Below are 20,774 nucleotides of genomic sequence, written 5' to 3'. Positions count from 1 at the left end.
ATTGACCATGCATGTTTTGTGTTCATATGGGCCTTCAAGCTCTGACACCATGGCACTTACACATAGCATTCTGTGCTGTGCATGATTGGGCCCTGAATTTCTGTCAACATGTGACTTGGTGAGTCACAGTTTATTTACAGTGACAGTTACATACGCTTAGCTGTCTGCACACTGGATGTTCCTTTTGGATCTATGCCAAGTTGGATGACATGTGAGGGCTGGTGTGGTCATATGGCTCCATGCTTTTTAAGAAGGATGGCAGGGTGCATGCACTGTCTACCTACCTGTTCTGTGACACAGTGGAGGAAAATTGCTGCCACATGGTTATGAGTGGAAGGGGTGTACCATCCTGCTGAGCTATGGGACAAGGGTGCCTGCTGGGAGTTGTAATTCTGCCTTCCCACCCACAAACAACCCTCCCTGTTAAGATGGCTACCTACCTGTGAAGTGGAGCAGAGGAAGGGAATAGGTTACACATGGCTCTTGGATGGGGGAGTGTTCCATCCTGCTCAGGGGTGAGACAAGAGAGCATAAGATGGCCACATACCTGTAAGTTTGAAGAGAGCAATGCAATGGCTGCCACATGGTTGGGGGGTGAGTGCTCCATGCTGCTCAGCTGAGGGACAAGAGGGCCTGGAGGGAGTTGAAGTGCTGGTTTCCCACCCACAAACACCCCTCCCTGTTGGGAAGGCTACCTACCTGTTAGGTGAAGGTGAGCAATGCAATGGCTGCCACATGGTTGGGGGGTGAGTGCTCCATTCTGCTCTGCTGTGGTACAAGAGGGCCTGGTGGGAGTTGTAGTGCTGGCTTCATACCCAAACACCCCTCACTGTTAAGATGGCTACCTACCTGTAGGTTTGAAGAGAGAAATGCAATGGCTGCCACGTGGTTGGGGGGGTGAGTGCTCCATCCTGCTCTGCTGTGGGACAAGAGGGCCTGGTGGGAGTTGTAGTGCTGGCTTCCCTCCCACAAACACCCCTCCCTATGAAGATGGCTATCTACCTGTAAGTTTGAAGAGAGCAATGCATTGGCTGCCACATGGTTGGGGGGTGAGTGTTCCATCCTGATGAGCTGTGGGACAAGAGGGCATGGTGGGAGTTGTAGTGCTGGCTTCCCACCCACAAACACCCCTCCCTGTTGGGAAGGCTACCTACCTGTTAGGTGAAGGTGAGCAATGCAATGGCTGCCACATGGTTGGGGGGGTGAGTTCTCCATCCTGCTCTGCTGTGGGACAAGAGGGCCTGGTGGGAGTTGTAGTGCTGGCTTCCCACCCACAAACACCCCTAGCTGTTGGGAAGGCTACCTACCTGTAAGTTTGAAGAGAGCAATGCAATGGCTGCCACATGGTTAGGGGGGGGAGTGCTCCATCCTGCTGAGCGGTGGGAAAAGAGGGCCTGGTGGGAGTTGTAGTGCTGGCTTCCCACCCACAAACACCCCTAGCTGTTGGGAAGGCTACCTACCTGTAAGTTTGAAGAGAGCAATGCAATGGCTGCCACATGGTTGGGGGGGGGGGGTGAGTGCTCCATCCTGCTATGCTGTGGGACAAGTGGGCCTGGTGGGAGTTGTAGTGCTGGCTGCCTGTACACATGCCCCACTGGGAATGTTGCTAGCTACCTTTGGGGCGATTCAGATCTGTGAAACGTGTTGGGAAGAGTGAGTTGCACATAAGTGCATTTAGGCCTGGGAAGTGTAGCTTTCTAGTTGGGCAAGTCAGTACATAGCAGTGGAATGGTAGACATTTTTTGTAACTTACTAGCCTCCACTCCCCCGGCTATTCCTGTGAGACTCTCTGGATGCAGTATGGCAAGCACCTTCTCCTCCCATGAGGTGAATGTTCGTAGTGGAATGGGAGGGCCACCGCCTGTCCTCTGAGCCAGCTCATGGTTCTTGTTGGAACACTTCTGATTACCTCATCTACCATCACTGACAACTCATTGTCAGTGAATTTGAGCATCTTCTTCTGTGACATGGTGTGTGATGTGCAAATGTGGGTAAAGTGCAGTTGTGAAGGTGGTGGTGGTGATGTGTGTGGTGCGTGTGTGGTTGTGATGGTGTGATGTGCGCTGAGTTGCCTATCCATTGTGCTGTGGGGTTGGGCCCTTCACTTGTGGAGTTGTGCAAAGGATTCTGGGTAGGGAAGGGGCTGGTTTTAGACTCAGCTATGTGGGTGGGTCAAAGAGGAGTATTCATGTCAGGTGTGTTGTGTGGGTTGACCTGGGATTTGTATTTTTTAGTTGCCATGGGGATGTGTAATTGGTGTATGTTATATGTTTTTTTAGACTGAGCTAAAATCATGGCCACACTTGGTAGCTTTGTTGTGTGCTTGCTTTCGACCGCCATTACTCTTCCGGAGCGATCGCGGCGGTCAGACTACCACAGTCCTTCAGTCGGCTCCCTCATTCATCAATTGTTGCGATTGCGGCGGAAGCAACTGATTGTTCCGCTGTCACCGCCATCATATCCTAATTTCACGTGCGGTCAATCCGCTGGTTGTACGGCGGTTTTGGGTCTTTCCGCAGCAGATTCGCCTGCCGCGGACGGATTTTCACCTGCTCCACGGTCCCGGAAGAGTTTAGTGTGATCAGTCCCCGCAGTCTAATTTTTCTGGCGGTTCATCATAATTGACCGCCGGTTTTCCAGCGGTGCCTATGGATGGTTAATTTCTGCTATAACGGCGGTTGGAATGCTTTTCCGACCGCCATTCTAATCGACCCCTTAGTCCTGTGCCTAAGAAGGTGTTGGGTGGCTTTCTGATTCTCACTGTAGTGTGCACCCATTGTGTGTCCCTTCACTGTTTGTTGTTGTTTCCTTCTCAAGCCCCTTCCTCTCCTCATGTTGTTGGTTGCGTTGTCTCTTTTCTTGTAGAGTGTTGCCTGTGAGTGCTCAAACCTGTAAGCCTTCTTTCAGTTGCTGCTTGTTCCTTGCTGCTCAGCTGTTATAATTATACTTACCGTATACCCTGTCCCTTCCAGCTCATCACATCTGCCCATTGTCGTAACATCTGGACAACGTGCTGCTGTCCCTTGGCACAGGCGAAAGCTCAGAAAGTGGGGTCCAGTTTGGAACTTCTCTCTCTCACCCCCTTTCCTGTACCCTCCTCCTCTCCTCTGCTTTCTCTTCCTGGTGAGATGTTCCATCTTGTTCTCCAGCACAGATCTCAAGGAGTGGCAGGGACTTCAGTAGGTCTGCAATACCGAAGCCTGGCACCATAGCACAGTGACATTTCCCTGGGATGGGCAGCCCCCGGGCCTTGCCACCACCGTCACTGCCCCCTAGCTGTGGCCTAGTGGACCTGTTGTAAACTGCAGAACCAGGAGGCTCAGTTTTAATCCTGCCTCTTATTTGGTGAAATATGGTAACCTCTTTTTGAACACATTCCTCTGCCCCCTTGTGGACACATTGGGAGTATTTAGAATCGGAGTAAAAGCTGCTGGTAGGCATGAGGGTAAAATAATGGACTGTATGTCACTGAGGGAAGGGGTAGTGCTCAGTCACATAGTATGTACATGGAAATACATTTTGGTAACTTTATAGTAAATGAATAGCCTTTGAAGCACGTGCCTGTGTGCTGCGGTCTCGGCTGTACTACTTTAGCACACTGTTTGATCCTGGGCAAGCCATACTCTGCCTATGTCAATGCTCGCCGATTTGACAGATCACAGCGCTTGTGATCCCTTGAAAGCAGGCCGCGTGGCAGAAATAAACTGCGGGGGCACATTCTCCTTGCAGGGCCGCCGTGGGATTCCCTCTCACACATTCAGCGCGGTTTATCAGCAGGCGGCTGGATATGCATACAATGGTTGAAGGGCTCCTGAGGCCCATTGTGTAGCATGCCACCCTGCATGGCTGCCCCTGCCGCCCATCCACTGACAGGCCCCTCGTTCAGAGCTCATTACGGGCTGAAAGACTGAAAATTGCGTGTACTGTGAGGGGATTAAAGGTAATAGGGACCCAAATTGCTGGACAATTGATGTCCTGCAGTTCCTCTGTGTGGGCAGCAGGACAGGAGCCCTGATTGCTGGATAAACGTGAAAAATGCAGGATGGCTGTCCACCCGTGATGACGCAGACACAGAAAGTGTGCCGGCACCACTGACCATGGCTTCAGGCCGCTACACTGCAGACACTAGATTTCAGAATTGAATCGTTGAGGAGATGCTGGGCCAGGCTACCTTGAGACGCTCTCAGGGGGGTCTTGGGACAGCTGTGCCAGTGTGCCCCCGCAGCTCCTGCGGTGCGGGGGCACAGCTCCAGTGACACCTCCGGCACTGTGCACGGGCAGCGGCCCCTGTCCTGAGAGCTCCTAAGTGGGTCCAGGGGGGATGCCCGCTCCGTGTACTTTGCAGGGGGTCCCCTCAAGTTTCGATACGCCACTGAACTGTGTGGTGCTTATACAGGGATGGATCGTCAGTCGTGGGTTCTTCATGGTCAAGGTGGCACTCCAGCAGTGATGTGCCAAGACTCAGCTCATTCGGAGAGGTGAGTGATGGCAGCTCTCTCATGCTTCCTCCACACAGCAGGCTGCCGGAGCTAGGGTGACCAGATCTTGAGAACCAAAAACTGGGACATTTTGCAAAAATACCTGTTAATTAAATTGCTTACTTATAACTGCTGCTACCTAGCACAACTCTAGAACACCCAATAAGTGCCTCTCACTGGTTTCAGTCGACCCCCTCCAAAAACCAGGACATGATCCGAAATTGCCGAAATCTGCTAGGACAGCTAGTGAAAACCCGGGACTGTCCGGGCAAATGATGGACGCCTGGTCACCCTAGCCAGAGCTCACTCATCTGACAGTGCCTTGGACCTTGGAGGTCTCAGGAGCCAGGAATGAAAGGAACAGGTGACGTCTCAAACCCAGGCACCAGGACCTCCTGTCCTGGGGAAAGTATGGGGGTCAGCTCCAAGCAGGCAGGCGTGGCAGGCCCACTACAGTGGAATCCACCCCTTGGAAATACTTTCAAAAGACCAACATGGTTTTCAGATCTTCAGTCTGGGTAAAAGTTAGTGACCCTGAGCCCACTCTTTATCGCGAGTTTGCACTCAGTGCTTAAGTCAACACCTTGCGTTTAGCTCCTTTAGACCCCTCCCCCTCCTCTTGAGCAAATGCATCACACTATCAAATCTCATAAGGCAACGAGGGACTTCATTTCTTGGTGGAGAGATGTGTGCATCTCACTGAGCGTCACTTTCTGGGCTTGGGAAATGCAATGAGCGTTACCCTTTGTCTTGGTGGACGGAAGTCAGTCAATGGGACAGGGTAGCATCGCAGACACGCCTGACCACGGCCAGTATTTTCATTTAAAAAAATGTAAATCCAGTATTTGTAAAGCGCACAGCTACCCGGAGGCATCCTGGCGCTGGGGGCCGTCGGGAAGATTAGGCAAGCTATTGCCCAGAGTCACATGGTGCTGGGCTGACCTGCCATCGGCGCTGGGGATCGAACCGTGAGCCCCAGCGTCCAGTGTCAATCACCCAGACTGCAGCGCCACACCCCTTCAGTGCAGCTGTGATTGACAATGCGCCACCACACGCAGCTTTAGTTGCATTCAAAAATCGCCGGCCTCATGTCCATTGAAGGTAGGTGGGTCGCAAAAGTTTGTCATTCTTAAAAGTGGGTCACGGTTCCAAAAAGTTTGGGGAGCTCTGCTACACCTCGTATTTACTTTCTGCATTTCCTCAGTCCAACCAGATGTCCCATTAAATTGATCATTGATACAGATAATTTTTGCTCCTTTTCCCAAAATGAGGGTATTTTACACAAGGGCTATTATCATTTGTTGATTAGACAAATGTAAAAATATGTAGCAAAAGGGGTCACAGAGGTCACAGTCAATCAAGCAATCTACTCAGATTTGCGAAGTGTGACTAATCACCCGTCAGGGTATCCAGGCGATAGGATCTTGCTGGGATCAGTCGAAAAGTCAGGCCTTGAGTCCCTTCCTGAATTCATGGAGGGGGATGATGTTCAGAGGTTAAGGGGGAGGTCGCTCCAGGACTTGGCGGCAAGGTAGGAGAAGGATGCGGGGAGTGTGTGCGAGAGCAAGGGAGGCAGAGCACAGGTGTCAGGAGGGTTGGTGGAAGTTCAGGCGTTGGTGGGTTTATGCTCTAACATGGAATATGATATGTTAGGTTATGTTATTGTCATTTATAGCGCGCACGGCTACTCAAGAGTGTCCCAAAGCGAAAGCCAAAAAAAGGAAAGGAGCCGAAAGACAACTGTGGACTAAATGAAAAGCAAAGTTTTTAGCTGTTTCCTGAACATTTTAGGATCTTGAGTGCCACGAAGCCTCCGCTGCCTTGTAAGCTAAGGAACCACCCCCCATTCTTTTCAGATGGAAACGTGGGATCACCGCCAGACACTGCGCGACTGAGCGCAGCTGTCTCTGTGGCACATAGAAGCTAAAATGTTTCCTGAGATAAAGCTGACCCGATCCGTAAAGGGCTGCATGAGCCAGGGTAAGGGCTTTAAATGTAACTCTTTGGGCCGCGGGGAGCCAGTGAAGGCCGTGCAGGTGTTGCTTTATGCTGGATCTTACAGGAATATCAAGAAGAGCCCTGGCCGCAGCGTTTTGTACTACCTGCAGTTTCTTCAGCTGGTACCCTGGCAGACAAGCCATTCGCATAATCAATGCGTGAGAGAATCAGGGCGCGAGTAACCATTTCCTTGGCTGCCCTGGGTAAGAGGGCTAAAAACTAAACTTCCTGAGTGATTTCAATGTACCAAAGCACTGCCCTGCTAGTTTCTTAATCTGAATGGAGAACCGGAGATCTTCGTTAAACCAGATCCCCAGGTTTTTGACTGATTGACCCGGAGAGTTAGGTAGAAGATAATCTGCCGGCCATAGCGATTCCCTAAACTGAGGAGGGAAAGTGCCATACAGAAGGATTTCCAACTTGTCCTCATTACACTTGAGCTGAGCAGATAGAAGCCATTTAAAGATGGCTGTAAGACAGGCTTTGGCACGAGCCGAGGATATGTTGTAGTGCCACAGTCACTCAAAGTGTTACCTAGCCTACTATCAAGGAGATGTTTCACATCTACACCAATTATGATGAACAATTGGCAGCCAAGGGTGTTTTCAGACTCTATTATTGTGTTACGGTCACTACAGCAGTCTTGTTTTCTTGTAAAAATCTAAGAATTCAGTAGTGTGTACTTTTTTTCACATCACTATCAATATGCAACCGAAGATCCTCGCTTGTCCCTATGATTGCAGGTGCGCCGCATGGTCGCGGGCAGCTGCACGCTTCCTGATATCGGGGGCAATTTGTTCTAAGGTGGCATTACAGGGACAGCCCAGGAGGCACCCCCCCCCTTAGGAATGTGCTGCCTTGGGGACAACGTCACTGGCTGTATGGGAATCCCAGTTGTGGGCACACAGATGCTGCAGTACCCAGTCTCCGTGTGAGGAGCCCCACGACATATGTAAAACGAGCGCTGGAGCACTGTCATAGGTCTCTGCTGCTGACGAGGTTCAGGCCTAAGGTGGGCCTGATGTAGTTATGATGTATGCATAATATGCTAAATACTGTTATGATGTCCATGCCTCATGCTTGGTGCTAAGTGCAATCCTGCCAGTAGCTACTGGTGACGCTAAACGGTTATGACAGTGGCCCGATTGGCCTAATGATGTATATAATCCCTGCAAAGTCATGACAGGTGCCTGGTGACAGTGTGCACATGTGTTAATGTTCTAATGTGTTTTATGGATAATACAAAGGCTAGTATTACATGACCTTGTGTGGAGTTTCTTTTGTGGTGTGCCTAGTGTGTTGCTGCTGTGTGAGTGTGTTGCGCCAACGCTTTACACATTGCCTCTGTGATAAGCCTGACTGCTCTGCCCAGCTGCCAAGGGGGTGAGCAGGGGTTATCTTCAGCGTGTAACTCCCTTGCCCTGACTAGAGTGGTGGTTTCTGCCTGGCTTAGGAGCTTGCCCTAGCCCACCAGAAATCCCATTTCTGACACTTACATTTCTTGCCTTTGGCATCATCACTAAGAAAAGATTCTGTAAACGGTGTCCACATGGATATTATAGCATTCACAGCCTCTAAGACTGAGAGCCACCGGCTAAATGGCACAGTTGGGATGACTCATTCTTGGATGCCACACAAAGCACAAAATGAGAAATATTTGCGTTTAGTTCCCACAGATAATGAACAGTGCATCAGAATAGACTGCAAAGTCAATAGCATTCTTCTGTAATTCTGAAGATTGTAAAGATGCTTTCAGCATCCCATCTAGCAAGTGGCAAGGATCTCTTACAGGGAAGCACTTCAGCTCAGGTATCGATTTGGACAGGTCATCGCACAACTTTTTCATACACGTAGCTGAATCACTGCAAATACAAACAATAGCGCTCCAATCTTTATTGAACTCGGTAAGAACTTTTTGCAGCAGCATTCCAAGAGACACTGCGCTCCATGTTTTCCAAAGGCCTGGTGTCATTGCTTGGCGACAGCACTCGTTTCACACATACCCGTCACTACACCTTGCATTGAGTGTTTAAAGCCTGGCGTGTTTGGCCATTAACCTACTGTCAATACTGACTCACTAGAAAAGGGGGCTGATGTGTCAAAGGGTTTCACCCACTCTCTGTGGGTAAATGTGATGGTACATATTGGGAAAGATTGTTATGAAACCAGCCATTTTTATAATCAGTGAAAGAATCAAACGTAGCCAAAATATGAAATATGATTTTGATGTTTCCTGATCTTTACAATTTATAAAATAATTAAATAAGACCTAAAACATGCTTCTAAACCCTGTGTCTTTAGACCAAAGACCACAAAACTGAAAAAACACAAGAGGAAGAAGAAGCACTATTTTAGTAGCATCCCTAAACATCAAAACTCACACAGAATAATGTTAGCCCAGCCCTCTTGCTGCTACCTTGTATAATAAAGTTACATTGTTTTGGCCCTTTCAGGAAAAAATTAAAACGACTCTTTCACTCTCTTTTTCCTTTCTTTGAATGGCATTTAGTTTGTGGTTGTGCAGGTGTTTGTTAAGTATTTACATGTTTACACTGCTGAGGGCTACTTCCCTTTCGGTGGGGTTTTATCAGTTATACTGCTGCAATAGCTCACCCACCTCTCCAGTAAGGGTGTGCATTGGTGCTGCACCTCTCCCTGACCCCTCCAGTGGTGGACTCCAGTCTGGGGTTACACCGCTGGTGGGGAGAGGAAACATCTCAGATTGGGCTGCCCATGGCCTAGAACTGGGCAGTGTTCCTGTTGGTGACGTAGGTGGGTGTGGGGCAGTCCTGGGGGACACTGCTGAGCCAGGGGGCTGACATCTATGCAGCTCATTTCTGCCACCACCTCAATGGCCTCTTTTAATGTCCAGTGGTGGACTCCAGTCTGGGGTTACACCGCTGGTGGGGAGAGGAAACATCTCAGATTGGGCTGCCCATGGCCTAGAACTGGGCAGTGTTCCTGCTGGTGACGTAGGTGGGTGTGGGGCAGTCCTGGGGGACACTGCTGAGCCAGGGGGCTGACACCTATGCAGCTAATTTCTGCCACCACCTCAATGGCCTCTTTTAATGTCCAGTGGTGGACTCCAGTCTGGGGTTACACCGCTGGTGGGGAGAGGAAACATCTCAGATTGGGCTGCCCATGGCCTAGAACTGGGCAGTGTTCCTGCTGGTGACGTAGGTGGGTGTGGGGCAGTCCTGGGGGACACTGCTGAGCCAGGGGGCTGACACCTATGCAGCTCATTTCTGCCACCACCTCAATGGCCTCTTTTAATGTCCAGTGGTGGACTCCAGTCTGGGGTTACACCGCTGGTGGGGAGAGGAAACATCTCAGATTGGGCTGCCCATGGCCTGAAACTGAGGCAGTGTTCCTGCTGGTGACGTATGTGGGTGTGGGGCAGTCCTGGGGGACACTGCTGACCCAGGGGGCTGACACCTATGCAGCTCATTTCTGCCACCACCCCAATGGCCTCTTTTAATGTCCAGTGGTGGACTCCAGTCTGGGGTTACACCGCTGGTGGGGAGAGGAAACATCCCAGATTGGGCTGCCCATTGATTAGAACTGGGCAGTGTTCCTGCTGGTGACGTATGTGGGTGTGGGACAGTCCTGGGGAGCACTGCTGAGCCAGGGGGCTGACACCTATGCAGCTCATTTCTGCCACCACCTCAATGGCCTCTTTTAATGTCCAGTGGTGGACTCCAGTCTGGGGTTACACCACTGGTGGGGAGAGGAAACATCTCAGATTGGGCTGCCCATGGCCTGCAACTGGGCAGTGTTCCTGCTGGTGATGTATGTGGGTGTGGGGCAGTCCTGGGGCACACTGCTGAGCCAGGGGGCTGACACCTATGCAGCTCATTTCTGCCACCACCTCAATGGCCTCTTTTAATGTCCAGTGGTGGACTCCAGTCTGGGGTTACACTGCTGGTGGGGAGAGGAAACATCCCAGATTGGGCTGCCCATGGTCTAGAACTGGGCAGTGATCCTGCTGGTGGCGTATGTGGGTGTGGGACAGTCCTGGGGGGGCACTGCTGAGCCAGGGGGCTGACACCTATGCAGCTCATTTCTGCCACCACCTCAATGGCCTCTTTTAATGTCCAGTGGGTGGAGAGATGTCGTTTTCTTTACATCTCTCGCTATCGTCAAGTGCACGTAATCAGGGCTAAACGTCCAAGCTTAAAGATGTATACATTCGGCATTTGTGTCCTTTTCCTGTCTCTAATATGAAGAGCCTCCGAGCCCTTCGGTCTTTGGGCAAATTTTGAAAGTGCATTTCCTGTGGGTTTTAGTCGAGTTTTTGCGAGGTGTGAATTTCACCTTAGAGGGGGCCTCTTCAGATCCTAAACTCAGTTGCAGCCTCCGTTTCAAGGGTTTTTTTTTTTTTTTTTTTTTTTTTTTTTAAAAAAAAAAACCTTTATTGTCATTTCAAACTGTACACCGCTATTTAGCCAACAACCCGGAGGCAGGCAGCAAAGTGACGTGGCGGCACACCGCCAAAGCTTATCCACCTTGTACATCTGAGCGATATATCCAAAATATGAATATACACAATTTACAGTAACATACAACCAAAAAGCGACAGTCGAAGAACAGTAGCACATTCCAGTCATCAGTACTCCTGCAGTTACTAACGCGCACCTATGCAATGCCGCAGCCTCGGGAACCCTAGTCGTCCCATCTAGTCATAGCACAGCCCAGCCACCAGAGCAGCAGCGGCCTGGGCAGCGCAGCCCCAACGCCAATCAGCCTCCACATGCAGACCCAAAGTGCGCCCATATCAAACTACCAGTCCACTCTCCCACGGCCTCAATCCTCGCCAGCCGCATCTCTACTCGCCAGCCATTCTACTAGCGGCTGCCATATATCCACTGGTCGTGAACGCTGCGGCATCTGATCCCAATAGGCAGTGAGTTGGTCCTTGCAGTATATCGCAGACCTAACCCATCCTGCAACAGCCGGCGGAGCCTGCTTCTTCCAGTGTACTGCCAGTTGGCGCTTAGCGAGTAGTAGGAGAAGGGCCACAAGGCGACGCAACGCCGGGGGTATATTCTTGACGAAGCCCAGGAGGGCCACCAAAGGGTCCGGAACAATGCGCATGCCCACAATTTCACTGACAGCTTTAAATATGGCATCCCAGAAGCCGTCAATGGGACCGCATGTCCACACCAGATGGAAGAACGTAGCGTCCCCCACACCACATCTCCAGCACTTCGTATCGGCCTGCAGGCCCATCTTGAAGAGCTGCATAGGTGTACGGTACGTCCTGTGTAGGTAGTTGAAGTGTACCAGCCGCAGCCGGTAATTGGGCGACAATTGCTCAAGCTGGGCACAGCAGAATTCCCATTGTTGTTCCGTGATGCGCACGCCCGCCTCCTCCTCCCACAGTGTCCTGGAGTCCATATGCGCAACCGGCGTCGCACGCTGTGTAGACCTGTATATGCGTGTTATTAATTTCCGCGAGGAGGAGTTGGACAGCACGTCCTCCAAGGCCGCCAGTGATGGCGGGGCCTCCGGGAACGTAGGATATCTCTTCCTGCATGCCGACCGTAATTGATAGTATAGCAGCAGCTCCGATGCCGTCGGTTCAGGGGTCGCGGCCATGTCAGGCAGTGTGATGAAAGTGTCGTCCGGATACAGGTCACCTGCCACCGTCAACCCACACGCACCGGCCCGGCGTGCCACCGCCGCGTCCGTCAACGGACCCAACAGGGGATTTCCCTCCAGGGGCATGCTCGGGGCGTAGAGATCAGAGACGCCCGCGCGTCTGGCAATGCCCGCCCAGGCCCAACGTACCATTTCCACGGTGTTGATATCTTCCCTGGGTCGTTTATATTTCTGGTACACCGCCGTCCGTATCGGGCAGGGCGCCGCCACGTCCAGTTCTATCGCAACGTGTGGCTGGTAAGGAATCGGGTGGTGCCAGTAGTGTAAGTATTGTGCCTGCGCGCTGTACGCATACAGCTCAAAGTCCGGGGCTGCCAGGCCCCCCTGACTGAAGGGAAGTGTGAGGAGGTTCCAAGCCACTCGAGGCTGCCTGCCCGCCCAGACCAGTTCAATCACGGCTGAGCGGAGGCGACGGAAGAACGCCTTTGTTAGCGGTAAAGGGATGTTTACAAATAGGTAGAGAAACTTGGGCACCACGACCATTTTCGCGATGGCGATGCGGCCCAGCATGGACAGCGGCAGCGCCTTCCATCTCTTCACCTTGGTCTCCAGCCATTCCATGGCCACCCCAAAGTTAGACAGCCACACTTCCTGAATTGAGCGGCTGATCTGAATGCCCAGATACTTGACCTCGTCGGTGGCCCACTCTATCGGGAATTCCGTGTGACACACAGCCGTGCCGTCCGTCAGCGGCAGCATCACTGACTTCGACCAGTTAATATCTATGCCGGTTAGGCCGCTATAGCGTATCACCTCTCTCATCAGCGGATCAAAATTCTCTGCCGGGTTCATCATATATATGGTAAGATCATCAGCGTACAGCGAGATTAAGAGGCCACGGGACGTGAAGCCTATGCTGCGCTGGGTGTGGTGCTGCCTCAACCGAGCCGCCAGGGGCTCCGTGGCGATGGCAAAAAGCAACGGCGAAAGCGGGCAGCCCTGCCGAGTCCCTCTGGTTATGCGTATGGGCGCAGACGTTTGACCATTCACCCGCACCCTTGCCGTCGGGCCATTATATAGAACACCGATACGCCTAGCAAAGGGCAGGCTAAAGCCCATTCGAGTAAACAATGTCCGCAAGAATTTCCACTCCAGGGAGTCAAACGCTTTGGTCGCGTCCAGCAACGCCGCCGTCGCCTGCACCCTGGGGTCCAGGTAGTGTAGGAGCCCAAAGAGCACCCTCAAGTTCTGAGAGGTGGACCTCCCCATGACAAAGCCCGACTGATCCGACAGCGCTATCTGTGGCAGCATGAATTTGAGGCGGTCAGAGAGCAGTTTCGCATATATTTTAGCGTCAAGGTTTATCAGGGAAAGTGGGCGGTAGGAATCCGGGCTAGCGGGGTCCTTTCCTGGCTTCAGCAGCGTGATGATCAGCGCCTCACGCATTGACTGGGGAAGGATCCCCGTTTCTACCGCCTCCTCAAACACTCTGTGTAAGCGCGGGACCAGGATGTCAGCATATTCCTTATAGAAGGCCGCCGTAAGCCCGTCAGGGCCCGGTGCCTTACAGAGGGGTAAGCCAGCGATCACTGCCCTTATGTCATCCGGCGTAAATGGGAGATCCATGTATTGTCTGGCTCTATCATTGAACCACGCAAGCGCTATAGTGTCCAAGTACTCGCGGAGAGCAGTGTCGTCCGGATCCACCTTGGAGGTATATAATTCTGTGTAAAAGTCTGTCATAGTAGCAAGTATATCCGGCGGCTCCCGCACCACCTCGCCATCCTCCCTCCGTAATTCCAGGATATGATCCGCCCCACGCGGTGCCCGCAGCAGGTTCGCCAGCGTGCGGCCCGCGCGGTCACCCTCTCCATACCGTCTGGCTTGACAGTCTTTAGATAGGTACGCGACCTCACGGTCAGCTTCCTCCTGATATTTAGTCAGTGTCGATCGGAACATAGCCCTCGCGCCATCAGAGGGCGCCGCGAGTAACGTGGACTCAAGCCGCGCAAGTTCCGCCTCCAAGGACTCAAGCGTGCACCGTATGGTTCTCAAAACTCCCGATTTTAGTGACATGCAGTACCCCCTGGTGACTACCTTGCAGGCCTCCCACAGTATTCCCGGGGACTCTACGGACCCCTCATTAAGCTCAAAGTACTCCTCGAGCTTCTCGCGGAGACCTTGCTGGAATACCTGGTCGCGCAGCGCTCGGGAGGGGAACCGCCAGCTAAAGGGCGTAGCATATTTGGAGGGGGTAGCCAGTGACAACAACACCGGGGCGTGATCAGAGAGTGACCTCGGTAGGTGCTCCACCTCCAATACCGAGGTGTGCAGGTCCCTGGACAACAGCCAGTAGTCCAGCCGGGACCAAGCAGCCCTATGTGCAGTGATGCACGTACCCGCCCGATCTCCGGGGTGCAGCACCCTCCAGGAATCCACAAGCCCCGCATCTTGTATAATATCACCGAGCGTTTCCGCCGCTCTAGGATGATGGTCCCTGGCTGCGCCCTGCCTATCCATCGTGTCAGAGAGCACAACGTTGTAGTCCCCCCCCCACAACACTGCCGCCGGCCCCCGGGTCCGTACCTTATGCCATAGTTCTTCATAAAAGTCAGGGTTGTCATCATTGGGGCCGTATACATTCACCAGCACCACCCTCATACCATGCAGCGCCCCCACCAATATGATATATCTGCCATCTGCATCCCTAATCGTCTCATGGGTGGTCCATGGGAGCCCTCTCTTTATTAAGATCGCCACCCCTCTGGAGTAATTGGAGTATGCCGCATGCACTGGCTCTGCCCAACGATGCCGCCTGAGGAGCTGCGTCGCGGTAGCAGTTAGATGGGTTTCCTGCAGGAGGCAGATGTCTATGTCTTTCCTAAGTAGGTAGGCCTGCACTAGCCGGGCCTTGCGGCCGTCATTCATACCGCGCACATTCCAAGTCAGGCACCTCACTCTCTGCACTGCGCCAGGTACCTCAGAAGATCAGGAGCCAACCGCAGGCCATGATCGCTCAGCTCGCCACTCTCGCCCCACCTACAGACACTAGGGTCAAACACCTGTCGCACGGCTAGTAGTCTGGCACAAAAAGGAGCGCGGGACAGCGTGCACCATGATGGAAAACATTGCAGTGTGTACTGTACAGTAAAAGATAAATCACAGCGATGTGCTTCTTCTCGGTCGTCGCCACAAACCCCCCAACTACCCTGAACATCCTCCCAACTCCCAAAACCAGAAACCCCACCCGCTCCAACCCCCCAATCAGGTTGTGCAACTGCCCCCCCAATTACCCACCCCACCCCACAAACAGTCGCTAAGGCCATCGATAGCAGCCCGTAAATGGGAATCATCCCCTGAGGTGCGCAGGTTGGCCACCTACTAACCCTGTACTTTTGACAGGGCGATCGAGCGCCAGTGGGTTGTGCCAGCTCGAGGACCCCCACCCCCAGAATCAAGAGGTCAGATTAATAGCAGCCCAGCCATCTGGAGGAATTCCCCAATGCCCACAGCAGACACCAGTGTCCGGTCGAGCCCATACAGGCCGGTCATAGGGAAACACCAGAAAAAAACCCTCTGCGGACACACTCATTCCACATCACTTAGCCTGTCCGGAAGTTCTGGTCCCTCCGCAGGCGGGCGGTTCTTTTGGTCTCTGGCTAACTGCTTCGCGTACTGCATGGCTGCCTTCGCATCCACGAAGAATGAAGGTTTCCCGGGGCCATGCACCCGGAGCTTGGCAGGGTAGATCAAAGAGTATTTCGTGCCCGTTTGTTGAAAAATTTTCTTCGCCGGCATGAATTCCCTGCGGGCCATCTGTACCTGTAGCGTGAAGTCCGGGTACAGCGCGATGTTGTTTCCCTTGTATTGTACGTCCTTCATGTCGCGTGCCATTCGCAGTATCGTGTCCCGATCCCTGTAATTTAGGATGCGTGCAATAATGGGTCTGGATGGTGCTCCCGGCTTAGGTCTAGGTCCCAGTGTCCTATGCGCCCTTTCAACAAGGAACATCTGCGAAAGGCCGGACCCAAACAAGTCCTTCATCATCTGCTCGACATACTGCTCCATGCTGGTGATGTCGGTCGACTCCGCCACCCCTGTGATGCGGATGTTGTTACGCCTTGAGCGAGCCTCCAAATCCTCGTTCTTTTGCTGTATGAGTGCCAAGACTTTTTCCATGCCCTTCATTTGCGTGGCCAGCGCCGTCTGGCTCTCCTCCGTCTCCGCAACACGAGCCTCCAGCCCTTCCACTCTGCCCTCCTGCTTGTCCATTCGCGTCGTAATGCCATCCATGCGCGCCGCTAGCGCGTCCATCTTGCCATCTATTCCCTGCAGGCTTGTTTTTAGGTCCAGAAACATTGATTTAATGTCCACGTCTTGAGAGCCGCCCTGAGCATCCTGCACCGCATCGGGGTCTCGAGTGTTCGGATCCGGCGCTTTTTGCTTGGATTTGTCAAATGTCAGGCGCGGTTGGCGGGTATCAGGCTTGCCCATTGTTACCTCGCAGCGCCAACTGTGGAACGGGGCCTACGCTGTCCCCAAATCGCAATCCAACCGCAGGCCTGCGCCGCGGAGTATGTCCTTCCACGGGGTAGCACGCTTCGTCTGATCAGTTGCGGCACTGATCACCATCCGCCGGCTGCCCCCAGCGCGACCTCCTCACTGCGGGGCTCCCAGGTCAGGGCTTCGCAGCAGCACCTCACAGCGTCGGCGTCGCTCCAGCCCGGCAAAATGGCGTCGCAGTCAGTGTCGGCAAGGCCCAAGCGCCACCACAGGCACAGGCCCCGGACTCCGGGGGGTGCCGGCCCGCTATCTCTTGTTCTTAGGGCCCCAGCAGTAGGCACTCCTCACCGTCTCACAGCCTGCAGGGAGACCTACGCCACCGGGTGCCCCCTCGCAGGCCCCCGCGTCGTCGCCGATCCAGGCGCGGCGATCGATCTTCGTCCCTGATCCCAGGGCACAGTGCGGACCCAATAGTCAAAGGGGAGCAGAAGCGACCCACGATCACAGCACAGGTTACCCTGCCGGGCGGATTAGCAGTTCGCGCCCAGCTCGCGGTCTCCCACAGGGCCTCTCTCTGGTCAACAGGCCAGGCGCTCGCGCCACGACCTCCGTAATGGCTTCCGAGCGCGGGGACCCAGAGTGCCCCGATCTCCAGCTCCAGCTCCGCCAGCGGCGGATCCAGTCCAGGGCGAACCGCCTTCGAGTCCCAGCGTCCCCCGAGGGGGCAAAGTCAGTGATCAGGCCTGGGAAGAGCAGCCTCACGCCCGCGAGCAGCACCGCGCCGCTCCGGGCACCAGTCCCACGCCAGTCCCCGGCTTCTAGGAAGGTCGTAGGCCCCGCCTCCGGTGCTCCGCTCGGCAGGCCGATAGTCGCCGCCGCCGCTCACGCCGCGGCAGGGATCCTCTCCGGCCGGGCCCCCACACCAGGGGGTTCAAGCGGGGGCGAGAGGACCGAGACTAGGCACAATTTCGACGGATATTCACCGGATTAATTCGCTCGATCGGCGGAGCTGCGGTTTCAGGCAGCCATTCCGCGTCGCAGCCAAGCCACGCCCCTCCGTTTCAAGGGTTAATTGTATTTCTTTGTTGTTGACTTTTTGATTGAATTAGTTATATTACTGTTTGTGATGTATTATAGCGCTATAACCTTCTGGCAAAGGGGTTATTTACATGCCCCCTCCTGAGGTTATAAAGGAGGGAGGGCATTCAAAGACCAGGGACGCTTGAAGTAGAAGACCTGTAATTATATCATGAATATCCCATTAATTGAGGGCAGAATATTAGAAACAAAACAGAGAGAAACAGAAACACTGGAAGGATGGAACAGAGGGCCAATATCAGCTATTATCGGCCCTTTGTACAGCGCTCAGAAGCCCACAGGCTGTGTTCACGCTCTGGGAAACGACACAAAATAAATGAAAAAGATCAATAAATATCACGTTTTTATTTGAGAATAAAACATTATTACCCTGGGAGCATAATGTGTTGGGTAATCGCGCCGTATGCAGGGGATGTCCTAAATGAAGACACGTAGGTGCCCACCCTGGCAGATATGAACCAGCCGCCTCTGGTGCTCAGAGACAAATTAAAGAGCGGGGGGCAGCTAACCAGGGGGGGGGGGGGGGCTCGATGCCAGCTGAGGCAGCACTTAAAGAAATACGATGAATCTGCAAAGATCCGAAAAGTACAAGTTTGCAGCCTGTCATCAATGTTTAGTCGCTGACGCGTTGTCCCGGATGAATACAATAAAAACATAATTTCTTTTGTGGGCGATGCCAGCCGTCTCCTGAATTGATTACTGGCGTCATGTTTCGGTAATATTGCAGAACACTCGGGGGGAGGCGGGGGAGGGGGTGGGATTGAATCCTATTAAGAAAGTTGTACGAATTTGGGCACAACAGAGGCAGACTCCTGACTGGCAAGGCATTTACCTCTCTCTGCCAGGCACAAGAAGGACATAGATTTTTGATCAGAACAAAAATAATAAAAACAAGCATTTGCAAAGCAAATAGTTGTGACTTTGGCTGCCAGCTTTTGGCTTTATCAACGCTTGTTTTGTCGTGGTTTTTGTAAAAAACCATTTTGCGGGAGGATCTGCCAGACTATCTTCAACTAAAGAACGAAATTAAAAGAAAACACTTTTATTGCTCTGAAAAAGCCCACATTGCCACTGTCATTGCCATGGTAGCCCCCGGCACTGAAGGGAGTGACTTTGTGAAAGAGCAGAGTGCTGTCACTCACAGTGAATGGCTGACGTGGACTGAGCCATTGGCCTATGCTGTAGCGGGTGGAGGAAAAATGTGAATGACCCATCAACAGACCAATGGCTGATAAGGGCTGGTTGAAAGCCACTATAAGTATTATATAGTGGCGGTCACCAACTGTGTAATTATGACAGAGTTTCCATAGGTAGAGTGTTTTTTGTTTCGTTAATTATGGTGCCGTTTGATGAATCTTCATGAATTTTTCCCCAAAAAAGTTTGTCCACCTCAACTCGTCCCTGGAAAGTTTCACGTCCATCTGTCAAGCGGGGATCAAGAAAAAGAGGCCTCTCAAAACATTGACTTCTCATGTTAATTCTCCTAGGAAAATGTGTTCTCCAGTACAGAAATAACAACTGAATTATACCGAGTTTTGCATAAAGTTAGAACTTTACTATTAATATGAATATATTATGGCTGGATGGGGTACACGCATTTTGAAAAACACCATAAAGTCATATGCCACATGAGTTAGGAACAAATAGCCAATCAGAACATAGCACAGGCATAGGTAGTGATCACGCTCTCCCCATGCCGGACATCTGGACACATTCGCCATTGGCCACACTGTGTCCACGCAAAGTTGAGACCCACCTGCAGTCAGGGCCGGCTTTAGCGCTGGTGGCGCCCTGTGCGACAATCACTTTTGGCGCCCTCACATCCCATGACAGCCTGCTCAGATTCTTTCATTACCACATGCAAAAGTACCCCTCAGCTCTCTTATCAAAAGATATTGCCAAGCACAGTGCCAGCCTGCGGTAACAGCGCCCCCTCCACAGGCAGCCGCACCAGTCGCACTGCTGTAATATATATAGTATGCCAGAAACTTGCATTAATAGTTGTAATATTGTATATAAAATGCACATGAACCCAATGTAAATTGAGACAGTGCTCAATCCCCATGCCTGTAACTCTTCTCCCGGCCGAACTGTTTAATTAAGCAAACTGTATCTGTTTTGCCAAACGCCTCTTGTCTTCTATTTTTATTAAGGAACTTGAACCCAAGCAACATTTTGGCGAGCCAGCCAGGAGGGATTGAGACCTCGTACCCAACTGCAGCCGAAGGAAGGTGAACCCGCTTGGATGGATTCACATTGCGCAATGACACAGGTGGGCAGACACCGCAATTGATTGGTGTTCTGCTGAATCCACGGGGTGAAGGTTCGACCTGAAGCGAAGCAGCCGTCACAGAGGGCAAGAGACTACATCTGAACCTTAAACATTGTCTTTTAAAGCATCTGGAGTATGGAAATCTAGGGAGAAGCATAAAAAAATAACCCAAATGCCCTGCCACTGACAGGGTCTGGCATATTACCTATTTTAAATGTGCCAACTGTATCAGTCATAAGGCAGCCTCGGAGGCGATCCCAGAGAAGTCACCTTTTTTCGATAGTCAGTACGCTAGGAAAGGTGAATTGTTTTTGTTTAGCCCTTCATGGCTCTCAGGACGAAAATTTTGTGATACACTTGTCCTGAGTGGGTGGAGTTGGCATCTCAGACTGTCATAGTTTTTTTTAGGTAAGAGAATGTCTTAGTTCTAAACAGGTTTCTTAACACTGTTAATATCTGAAAGGAGTGAGGGTGTTGGTTGCTTGGACCTCTGGGCATGACACAGAGTGTACGCTTGACCCTGGGTATGACAGGGGTGTTATTCAGACTTTAGGGAAAGCTTGGACCCAGGAAACTGGGCATAACTTATGAGTGGCCAAGAGGGGTCGCTGTTTCCCAAGTTATCACGTTTGGTATCTGTGACTACCTCCTTTGTCTGGGAGCCGATGGTGGCAGACTCTCCAGTTCACTTAGGAACGTGTTCCATGCTAGTCTTCACTTGCTAGAGGATAATATGTGATGAAACATATCCATTTTTGACATAGTAATTTTTTTCTGTCAACCATTGCTGACATATATATATATATATATACTATTGTATGTGA

The sequence above is a fragment of the Triturus cristatus genome, chromosome 11 (assembly GCF_964204655.1).
Source record: "Triturus cristatus chromosome 11, aTriCri1.1, whole genome shotgun sequence".
Lineage (NCBI taxonomy): Eukaryota > Metazoa > Chordata > Amphibia > Caudata > Salamandridae > Triturus > Triturus cristatus.
The sequence above is the reverse complement of the archived record's forward strand: the minus strand, read 5'-3'. Positions refer to the sequence as shown.